Raw genomic sequence first — 11,851 nt, 5'->3', positions numbered from 1 at the left:
AAAATGGGCATTTGCCCCTTTCTTACAAACGTTCTAGCATTTTGCCCCATTTCTCAAACTATTTAGGGAAATGTCTCTGTTTTGAAACTCGATTTTCTAAAAATTGAGTTTAATTTAAAACTCAATTTTTAGACAATTAAGTTATAGCGAACTGAAAATTTAAAAAAAAAAAAAATTGTGGAACTCGAGTTCCTTGAAAATATTTTTGTGGAACTTGAGTTCCATGAACTCGAGTTCTTTGAAAGGAACTCGAGTTCCAGAATTTTTTTTCCCCCCTAAGTCCAAGTTCGCTACAACTCAATTGTCCAAAAATCGAGTTTCAAAACATGGGCATTTCTCTAAATAGTTTCAGACAAGGGGCATTTTGCGGGAAAGTTTGTGAGAAAGGGGGAAATGCCCATTTTGGCTGTGAGATTGATACTATCCAATGTGACCATATAAGGAATTTAAAATAAAAACAAAATATATAATGTTACTAACAAAAATGATGTAATGTAATTACCATCATAGAGATATTGAGTTACTATCTAATATGACATTGGTACAATATAACATGACTATGTGAGGATTGAAAAACAAAAAAAAAAATAAAAATAAATGACACTACAAATAAATGTTGTAGTAGTTATCACCATATGATATGTTGTTGCTATCCATAATAATTATATAATAATTTAAACAACAACTGAAACAAAACAAAAAAGTGCTGTTAGAGATATCATAATTCGATGTAATGTTATTGTCCAATGTAACGTTGTTGCCATCTAATTTGAGGAAAAAATTGGCCTTTACCCTTTTTAAAAAAACAATCCAGCATTTTGCCCTCTTTCCCAAACGAATTAGGGAAATGCCCCTTTTTTGAAACTTGATTTTCTCAAAATCGAGTTAAGCCCTATAGTGGCGGTTTTAAGGAGCTTATAGTGACGTTTTAAGGACCTATAGTGGCGTTTTGTAACTCGATTTCCATGAAGTCGAGTTATAGGTAAAAAAAGAAAAAAATTGCATGTAACTCGACTTTATGAAAATCGAGTTAAAAAACGCCACTATAGGTCTTTAAAACGTCACTATAGGTTCCTTAAAACGCCACTATAGGTTCCTTAAAACGCCACTATAGGGCTCCAATTTTTTTTTTTTTTTATAACTCGATTTTTAGAAAATCGAGTTTCAAAAGAGGGACATTTCCCTAATTAGTTTGAAAAAGGGGGCAAAATGCTAGATTTTTTTTTTGAAAGGGGCATTTGCCCATTTTCTCCTCTAAATTTGATATTACTTTTCCAACGTAAAAAAAAAAAAAAAAAAAAAAATATATATATATTATATAATATATTAATAACCTATGGTGACCTATTAGTTAGGTTTCAAAAAGATATGGATATATCGAAAAAAAAAAAAAAAAAAAGGATTAGCTATGTGTTTTCAACTTTCAACTCCAAAATTTGTAAGAGGAAACCGAATATATTTTTCACAAACTGAAGAATTGTTTCGTCTCGGTGATCTTAAGTATCTTTAGTCTTGAGCTTCCAATAAATTTAGAGATGTATATAGTTTTCTTGTACATCTACCCAAAATCTCTATCCAATAAATCTTGATTCTTATTAATGTAAGTATGCTACTGCCCTCTAGGTTATATGATAAGCAAGATGCTTGTTTATTGATAAGAAACTCTATTTCGATTTAAATTTATATATTGAGGTTCTACCCAAAAAAAAAAAATTATATATTGAGGTTACTTCACTAATTCCAGTAGTTAAAAGCTCAGATTTGTTTTTTCAATTCTAACAGGATACTGTTTAGATGGAATTTAATTAGCTTGAACTTGGGAGTGACACACATCTATGCCAAGGGCACACTCATTTATTTAGCCCATGGTCAGATTAAGATTTTGATTATTTGACAACAGTCTCTGAGTTATCCTTACTAATTCCCTATGACATTATTGTTTCATTCTTTGAGTGCAGCCTTTGTAACTTTTATTTTTATGGACAAGGTATTAAGTTAATGTAGGGGAATCATTTACTTTTATTTTTCAAGCATCTTGCACTACACAGGGCCGGCTGAATGGTAGAACAAGAGATGCGGTAGCCTAAGTTCCCAAGTAAAAAAAAAAAAAAAAAAAGGTCCCCAAACTTTAACCAATAGGGTTATTTATAATCAATAATAAAATAATATTTTTTTTACTAGATGAAACAAATAAAAAATATAGGAAAATACAACGTCCACAATATTTTTCACAACACTTTTACAACTAATGCTAAGTAGCAGGTTGTTACAGTATGTTATTGATGGAAAAAAATAATTATAATGATATTTTCAAATAGAAAACAAAAAGCAATTTAAAACCTATGATTTGTTGTAAAACATATTGTGAATGTGGCACTTCTAAAAAAAAAAAGAATAATAATAAAAGTTTAGTTAGCAAACTTTTACTAGTTCTCATCTAAGTTTACCACTAACACCACTCTTTTACTTACCACTATCAATCTGCCAATTCAACAAGTATGAAAAAATTTGTCAAATTTTTTTTGTCTATAAATTTTCTTAAAAAAAAAAAAAAAAAAAAAAACTCTACGTAGTTCATGTTAATTAGTAGTAATTTTGCATTTAAAACAAGATAACCAATTTTCGTCTTAGGCTCCCAAATACACAAAGCCACCCCTAGCACTACATTTTTACATAGGGTTAATTGAGCAACCACATTGCTTCAAAATGAAAAGGCCTTTTTTTTTTAAAAAAAAAAAAAAAAAAAAAAAAACTATGAAAACATTAGTATCTAACAAAAGTGGTGAGTGATCTGAAACTATGATGGGTAGGGATGTGACTGTTGTCTCAAGTACATCATTCAGCCATTTTGAATTAGTGAAGGTTCGGTCAATTCTTTCTAGAAATTTGTCTTCCTCTAGTCTACCATTGCACTATGTATAGAAAACTCTTTCTGCATTTAAGGTACTCAATTGATGGAATTGCAGTAGATCTTGTAGCATAGAAGCTCTTGGCACATTATGTTTTTATTTGATACTTTAAATGTCCACTACAGTGTTTGATTGAAATCACCTATCGACTGCCTTCTACTCCCTTCCAATGGTTTGTGTTTGTTAATTTCTTGCCAAACTTTGTTACATCTTATGTAGATAGGTTTGACCATAACTAAATGTAATATAACACCATCCAACATCAGGTAACTTTAGTGTGAATTATATGTTGGTTTGCAAATAAAACATTGAAGAAAATGACTCATCAATCTTCAAATATCTTATGAATTGGAGGGAAATTCATTCAAAATAATGAGCCTTATTTGCTAGGCTTGAAAATCAACATCAATGGGCTTATGAATAAGATTGGATTGGACTGTGAACTTTTTTGGACATCCCTTTTGCCACCATGCTTGTCACTGCCACCTATTTTGGACCAAAGTTATCAGCATTTTAAATAATATTTTGCACAATATATTTGTCTTAAATCATAATATGACATGTCTTGAAAATATATATATATATATATATATAAACCAATTATTATGATTATTCATTACTTGTTAGTAATTTTTTTTTTTTCAAAATTCAGCAAGTTTAGTTTTATGTTTGATATGTTTATACATAATAATTATTATTATGTATATACTATCCACTAACGTGCCCTAGTATACATAATAATTATTATTTTTATTCTCACAAAAATCAATTAGAATATGTTTTTCAAAAAATATATATATAATAAACAAAATCAAGTTTTTTTTTATTTATTTATCAAAACTGCTATTACTTTTGTTGTCATTAACATTGGTATTTGTATTTGTATTTTTATATTTATTATGGAAAAAAAACTAACTAACCACTGAATGAGAAGAAAAATGCATATCTTCGCTAGTTGTTGTGTCCTCTTAGGAAGTATATCGATCGGTGGGAATACTATTAATTCAAATTGTATACGATTTAGTTTTCCGACAAATATCCAAATTAGCATAAACAATACTATATCCCTCTAAATTTAAGATGACACAATTCACCATGGAACAAATTGGCAACTCAATGGCCTTGATCCTTCAGAATTTGGTATTTTAAAAAAAACATTATAGAATTATGTTACATAATTGAATATAAGTTAACAATTTAGATGCATATAAGTATTAGGGTATAAAATAGATTATAACATTATGTCACTTCGTAGCTACAAAAAAAGTTTATTAAATGTTATTGCTAAATTAATCTTTGTCCATGCTATATAATAACTAGTGTTGTTTCCATATATAATAAAGCTTTTATAGGTATATCAAATTTAGAATTAATTTTTTGAAGATAACATTTAAATAAAGTAACAAAAACATAACCATAAACAAAAACATATAAACAAACGAGAATAATTTTGTACTAATAAAATTTTTTATTTTTTACAATTATAAAAAGCAAAAAATATGAAAATTTTTCAATCAATATTTGAATTTATTAGATTTTTTACAAATCAATAAGTGTATGTATGTATGTATGTCTGTGTGTGTGTGTGTGTGTGTGTGTGTGTGTGTGTGTGTGTGTGTGTAATATAGCATAAAAACGAAACAACTTTTTATTGACCACTCCTGCTTATTGCACCACTTGACTATATAAATTCTTGCCACGTTTACATTTAAAAACTCCCAAAGAAGGTGCCTTTTCGTTTGGTGGTTTATGCAAAATGTTTTAATTTACTTAGTATTTTTTTTTTTAATACAAGATAAGAATTCTACTCTTGTTTAATCTATGTGTATATGTGTGTGAAACTCCTTCCTAAAAACTTGAACTTTGGCCCTTGCTGCCCCTCCCCACACTCCATAAGCACTTATACTTATGGAGTGACCATCACGCAAAAGGTGGTGGTTAATTTTCTTAGTATTGATTGATGTTCAGTTGTCTGTACTCTGTATTAATGTAGAGACACATTGTTGTCTGTACTCTGTATTAATGTAGAGACACATTGTTATGCCTGTTGGGTAGTAGTTACAAAATATAAAACAAACACTTCTTTCTTATCTCTCTTTCTCCATACTCATTCACTCTCTCTCCTTCTTTCTGAGATCTATTTCCAGTGGAGTGTTTCTCTATTTGTTGAACAAACACAGAACCGAGCCTTCTCTTGCAAAGTTCCAATCAAGTTTAAGATGTAAATTCCCTTTCTTTTTTACTTTTTCTTTGGCTCTTTTCATGCTAAACTTTTCAAAAAAATAAAAATAAAAACATATATGAATTTGACCCCCCAAACTCTCCCTATAAATTTTTTTAGATAAGATTGTCATCCTATATAGTGATAAACTTTGTATGTCCCAAAAAAAAAAAAAAAAAAAAATTGGGGCATTCAAAAATCTAGGATGATACAAAATTATTTGAAAAATTATCTAAAAAATGCTCTTTAGTTTTGCCTCTTCCTCATTTAACAAAAAAAAACTCTTACTTTGTAGACTTGGAGTTGACCATGGAAGGAGACAAATATACAATGTGGAGATAATCTTAAGAGATGAAGTTTAATTTCTAGAATTATTATAAAAGTGATTTATCTTTCAAGAATAAATGACAGTTTCAAAAAAACTGGCAAGAAGAAAGGGTACTTGGAGTTAAACTAGATTTTCAAAAGGCCTATGATCGAATGGAATGGAACTTTCTTATCTCAGTGCTTAAGCCCTTTGGATTCTGCGATAAATTCTTAAATTTAATAAACCAATGCATCCCTACAGTTCAATTTTCAGTCCTTTTAAATGAAGGCATATGCCCAAGTTTTCATCCCTCTCACGGACTTAGATAGGGAGATCCATTGTCTTCCTACCTATTATCTTGGGCAGTGAAGTGCTGATGAGGCTAATCAATAAAGAGGTGCTTTCAAGGAATTTATCAGTCGTGAAGGTATCTTGCTCAGCTCCACCCATTTCTAAACTTTGTTTTGCTGAGGACATTATTTTATTTTGCAAGGAAAAATCTTCAGAATTAAATGTTCTTAAAAATTGCCTAGAAAAATATTGTCTTCGTTCAGGTCATGTTATAAGTGTGGAGAAATCTGGGATTTCCCCTCCCCTCTAAAGGAGTTAATCCACAATTCCTTAATCAAATAAAATGCTGCTGGGGTCCCAACAAATTTCCTCCTAATACCAGTTATCTTGGTTTTCCTCTAGTTTTGTCTAAACATATTGTCAGTGACTTCAAGCCTCTAAAAGAGAAGCTGGAAAACAAATTATGTGGTTGGAAAAGCAAGAATCTATCATAGGCTAGAAGGGCCACGCTTATAAGATCTGTCGCTTAAGCCATACATGCTTTCACTATGTTAATCATCCAACTCCCAAAAGTTCTTTGTGAGCAGCTTGATGCCGTGATTAAACGGTTCTAGTGGAACCCAAAATCAAAATCAAGGTCGTACTTAACCCCTATTGCTTGATCATCCTTGTGCTGGCCCCAAAAATATGGTGGTTTGGGATTTAGAAGTTCGTTGGAATTCAATCAAGCTCTTCTCCCTAAAATTGCTTGGTGGACACTATCTGAGAAGGATTGTCCATGCATGTGTTTCATGCCAAATATAGAGTCAGGTAATTGGTTAACCCACCAAATCTCTAGTAGTTCTTCTCCTATTTGGAGGAGTATAGTAGGCACTAAACAAATCATATCTCGTGGAGCTTGTATTTGGTAGGCAATGGAAATTCTATTAGAATATGGAATGATCCATGGATCCTGGACCTGCCCCAATTTATTCCAAGGCCAAAAGAAGGTGCCAACAGAGATAATGCCTTGATTGTTTCTCAACTTCTTTGCCAAGACAGATGCAACTAGGACACTCACAAATTAAGGGAGCTTTTTGATGATGATACTATAGTCCATATTCGAAAAATACCTATCTCCTCATTCTAACACAAAGATAAATGGATATGGACTCCAACTTCTTCAAGAGACTTTGAAAGCTCATATTTGTGTAAAAACACAAGAGCTTGTTCAAATCCCCAAATTAAAATTATGGCTAGATAGCTTTTACTCTAACTTATGCTAAGTGCAGAACAAGAGTAAAGGAGCGCAAATAACTGATAACACTACCCTAAGCCATATTCATCCATTATCAACAATAAAAGGAAAGCTTAAAGAGTAGAAAAGAGAGATGCAAACATAAGATAACACCAAGACGTGTTATCGAAGAGGAAACCGAAGAACTCGGCGAAAAATCTTTCCGCAACCCTCCAAGTCGAAATTGATCCACTAGAGAATAAAGTTGGAGTACACGAATAACAAAGGACCCTCCAAGCCTAGTCTACCCCATGTACTTGAGCCCTCCAAGCTCCTGCTACTAACTGGCTTCTCGAAACCTTGTCTTCACTAAATTTTCGGATCCCGTAATATGCCTAATTGCATCTGCCAAGCCTTACTGGCTTCTTTTGGCAAATCCCCAAACTTCCTGTTTGTTTTTAGTAGGGATGGCAACGGGTCGGGTTCGGGCCGGGTTTTTGCATACCCGAGCCCGACCTGCGGGCCAATACTCGCGACCCGGACCAGGCCGGATTATTAATCGGGTTTTTTTTCCGGGGCCCAGACCCGCCCCGCCGGGCCCCGTTTAACAGCTTGGGCCCAAATCTGGCCCAACCGATTTTTTTTTTATTTTTTTTTAAGCCCATTGAGTTTTTTTTTTGCCAGATTCAAGCCCATTCATTGTGGGCAGCCAATTCAAGCCCATTCAAGGCATTATTGGGCAGCCAATTCAAGCCCATTCAAGCCCATTAAGATTTTTGACATATGCAGCCAAATCAATCCAAATTATAAGTTAATCATAAATCAATAAATCACCTGTTAATTATACATCTATAAATCAATAAATCATAACTAAAATCACCAACTAAACATAAAAATAAAATAAATCCAATAAGTCCAAGAACTAAGTATCACAAGTCCAACAAGTTCAAGAAATTAAAAAATAAAAAGTTACAAAACAAATCCCACAAGTAAAAGAAATTACAAAATGTCTTAACCTACAAACCAACAAATTAAAAAGACTAAGAAATTACAAAATGCTAAAAAGGCTTAAAATAATTACAAACCAACAAATTAATCCAACAAGTTTAAGAAATTAAAAAAGGCTACTAAATTAATACAAAATGTCTAATCATCCATAATTGTGACACAACTCCTATCCTCTTCATTAGGCTCTCCATCATCAAGAATTGATTGAAGTGTACAATCTCCAGACATAGTTGAAGAACCTACAACAACAATGAATTAAAGAATGGAATAAACTTCATCAAATTGTAATTAGCAAATATAAAAATACAATTTTAATTTTATAAATAGAAATTAGACAATTACTAACCGTTGATTTCACTCCATAACCAATTCTGAGCACACATCATTGCCTCTATAGTCTTGGGATGTAGCCTACTACGGTGTGGACTTAAAAGTCTCCCACTAGTGCTAAAGGCCAATTCTGAGGCAACAGTTGTGACAGGAATTGCTAAAATATCTCTTGCAATCCTTTGTAAAGTAGGATACTTTAGACCATTACTTTTCCACCATCCCAAAATATCAAAATCTTCACTCCTCTTCAACACTCCCTCATCAATGAAATGATCAAATTCCATTCTAGCACTCCCATGTTTCTTTGAACTACTTGAACTATTATTCACAAACTCATCAAGAGATGACATTGCCCCACTCAACCTAAATTTCATTTGTGCCACAGGGCTTGAAGTACTAGCAGGAATATGAGAACTTCCTTCATTATCTATAGAGGACTCATTTATATCTCCATACTCATCAAGCAAATCATAACAAAGATTCTTAATTTTTCAATCTCCAAATTAGAATTATCACCATAAATGTTAGGATAATAAAATTCTAATAACTTCATCTTATATCTTGGATCTAAGATAGCAGCAATAGCCATAACAACACTAACATTAGCCCAATAAGAATTGAACTTAGCAAGCATGCTTTCTGCCATCGTACTTATCATCTCATTTGAAGACACACTCCATTCATTCAATGCAATTTTCAACTCACACACCAAATTAAAATACATATTAGTTGTGGGGTACTTACGACCAGAGAAAAACTCAGTCGCACTATGAAACAACTCCAACCTCCCACAAATATCTTTGGCTAACTCCCAATCATAATCAAATGGTAAACAAGTATAAGGTATTTCACGTTTAGCCAAACGTGAGAAAACATCTTTATAAATCAATGCAGTAGAAAGCATTAAGTAAGTTGAATTCCAACGAGTTTTACAATCTAAGACTAACTCTTTGGTGCATTGAACACGCAATTGACGTGCATTTTCTTCAAATTTCTGCCTTCTTTTTGGTGATCCAGTCCAATAAATCACACTATCACGAATCCTTTCAATACCATCACCAATAAGAGACAACCCATCTTGAACAATCAAATTCAAAATATGTGCAGCACACCTCATATGCAACATAGACCCACCCAACATAAGAGAACTACTATCAACCTTATTCAAAAGAAGTCTAATCATGGCATCATTAGTACTACAATTATCAACAATTATTGTAGACAACTTCCTATCAATGTTCCACTCTAAAAAACAATCAACAAGGACTTCAGCAAGGACATCTTTCGTGTGTGGAGAAGGAACATAAACAAACCTAGAAAAATAATATGAATAATTATAACATAACTCAATAAACATTCTAAATGTAAAGTCTTTAACATTCAATTTATAGATAAAAAATATTACCTTAGAACCCGGCTTTGCAACGTCCAAGTATGATCAATAAAATGAGCGGTAATGACTATAAACCCTCTCTTTTTGTTACTTGAAGTCCACATATCGGTTGTAATTGCCATCCTACTTCCATTGTTGTCCGTCATCTTCAAAGCTTTCTCCCTCTCATTATCATAGATTTTAAGAATGTCACTCTTCGAAGTATTTCTTGTGACAAGTTTAAACATAGGTTGAAGATCAGCCACAAATTCTTTAAACCCAATATGGTCAACCATTGAAAGAGGATATTCATGTAGGATGACCATACGAGCAAGCTTATTCCTAACTCTAACTTGATCAAATTGATAAGTATTCAAACTCATAGTTCCATCCACCTTATTTTGTTGTTTGATTAAGACTTGTAGTCTCATACCCCTTATATCTTTAAATTTCATCCGTGGACATTTTGCTAAATGATTACGCAAATGAGTTGTACCTTGGCTAGACTCACCCAAGTAAAGTTTGTTACAATGATGGCATTGGGCTTTAACTTTTCCATCAACTTTCTTCCTTGTAAAATGAGACCAAAAATCTGAGGTAGTCTTTCTTTTTCTACTTGTATCCAAGTCCTCATTTGTAGGCTCTTGCTCTCCCTCTGTCCCTTCTTGTTCCTCTACCTCTAAGTCTTCTCCCACTAAGTCCACCATCGGGGATTTCAGATTCCTAATTGGTTCAAAAGTTTGGGAGTTAGAATCAAAGCAAATTATCACAAATTTATTGTTACACATACTCATTGATTAATAGACACAAATTCATAATTACACAGATTCACAAATTCTATCAACGCAATCATAATTAAACATGATTAACTACAAATTCAAACACTTACTCGTTGTTTAATGGTGATCCTGAGGGTGAACTGCCAGGCGACAATGGTGAGGGTGATCGTGAAAATGGCAAAGGAGACCGCATAGTCGGCAAGGGACAACGTTCGGTTCTCAAGGGAGAGCCACTTGGCGAGGAAGAACCAGATTTGTTTGTGTCTGTGTTTGTGTCTTCCATCTCCGTTTTAGGATCTGCATTCCCAACAAACACAAAAAACAAACAATTTCTTCCATTAAACAAACTATGCAGAAATGAAGAAGACACCAAAGTTATCACATGAAACAAAGTCACAAAACCCTATTGCATTGACCCTTTGAAACACTTTCTTGCTCCTCAAAGCAACAACAATTCATGTAAATTACTAAATTTTAGCTCCAAAAGTAAATAACACCAAAAAGCAACCAAATCAAGTTCCAAAATTTACAAAAATTATCCCATCAATTCATCTTATAAAATCAGATATGCAAAATATTTCCAAGCCTTTAACTTTACACGGCTTAGGCATTTTCATTTATATGAGAGTTTGTTACAAATTCAAATTGTATGTACAGTTCAGCTATACCAGCTATACAATCCGGATATACCTCTAGCTCGTCATTTAGATACAAAATTAAGTAGGTTATTAAGCACAAATGTGTGCATATTAATGTCATTTGAATGCACAATGAATGAGCCAGTAAGTTCAATACTTAAGAATAAAAGCATTAGAATCAAATGCTTTCTAGACTGCTTGTAGCTTTGCCTGTGTACATGTACCATTTATTCGGGTAGCTTTACTTTCATTTTTTATAATGACTATTTAGCTTTACTTTCATTTTTTATAATGACTATTTACTCACCAAAATAAAAGCATTAGAATCTCAAAAGACCTCTATTTTCTGGTCATTGGAAGCACAAAATCTTTTCCTAATGGGAAAGGAAATTTATAAGAAATGAACAAATTACAAAAATAGAAACTGACAATTTACCTACTACAGAAAAATTAAAAGTTACATGCATACATACATTCATATTATAAATGCTGAGCACTCCACCAACAACACTATTGCTTCCCTCATACATATGACACAAACTTCAAAGGAGAAACATAGAAAATAAATGAAAAATCTTTTAAAACAACAGGAACTTGAAAATTAATTCAAGTTCTCACAACTAAAAACACAACATTAACTAGCTCAGAAAAGCAGGAAAAAAAAAATGGAGACGGTGAGAGCAACAACAACAACAACAACAATAACAACAAAAAAGAAAAAAAAAAAAAAGGAAAATGAAAGAAGAAGACGGTGAGAGCACAAACCTGATGGAGATCAGA

The sequence above is a fragment of the Quercus lobata genome, chromosome 5 (genome assembly GCF_001633185.2).
Source record: "Quercus lobata isolate SW786 chromosome 5, ValleyOak3.0 Primary Assembly, whole genome shotgun sequence".
Classification (NCBI taxonomy): domain Eukaryota; kingdom Viridiplantae; phylum Streptophyta; class Magnoliopsida; order Fagales; family Fagaceae; genus Quercus; species Quercus lobata.
The sequence above is the reverse complement of the archived record's forward strand: the minus strand, read 5'-3'. Positions refer to the sequence as shown.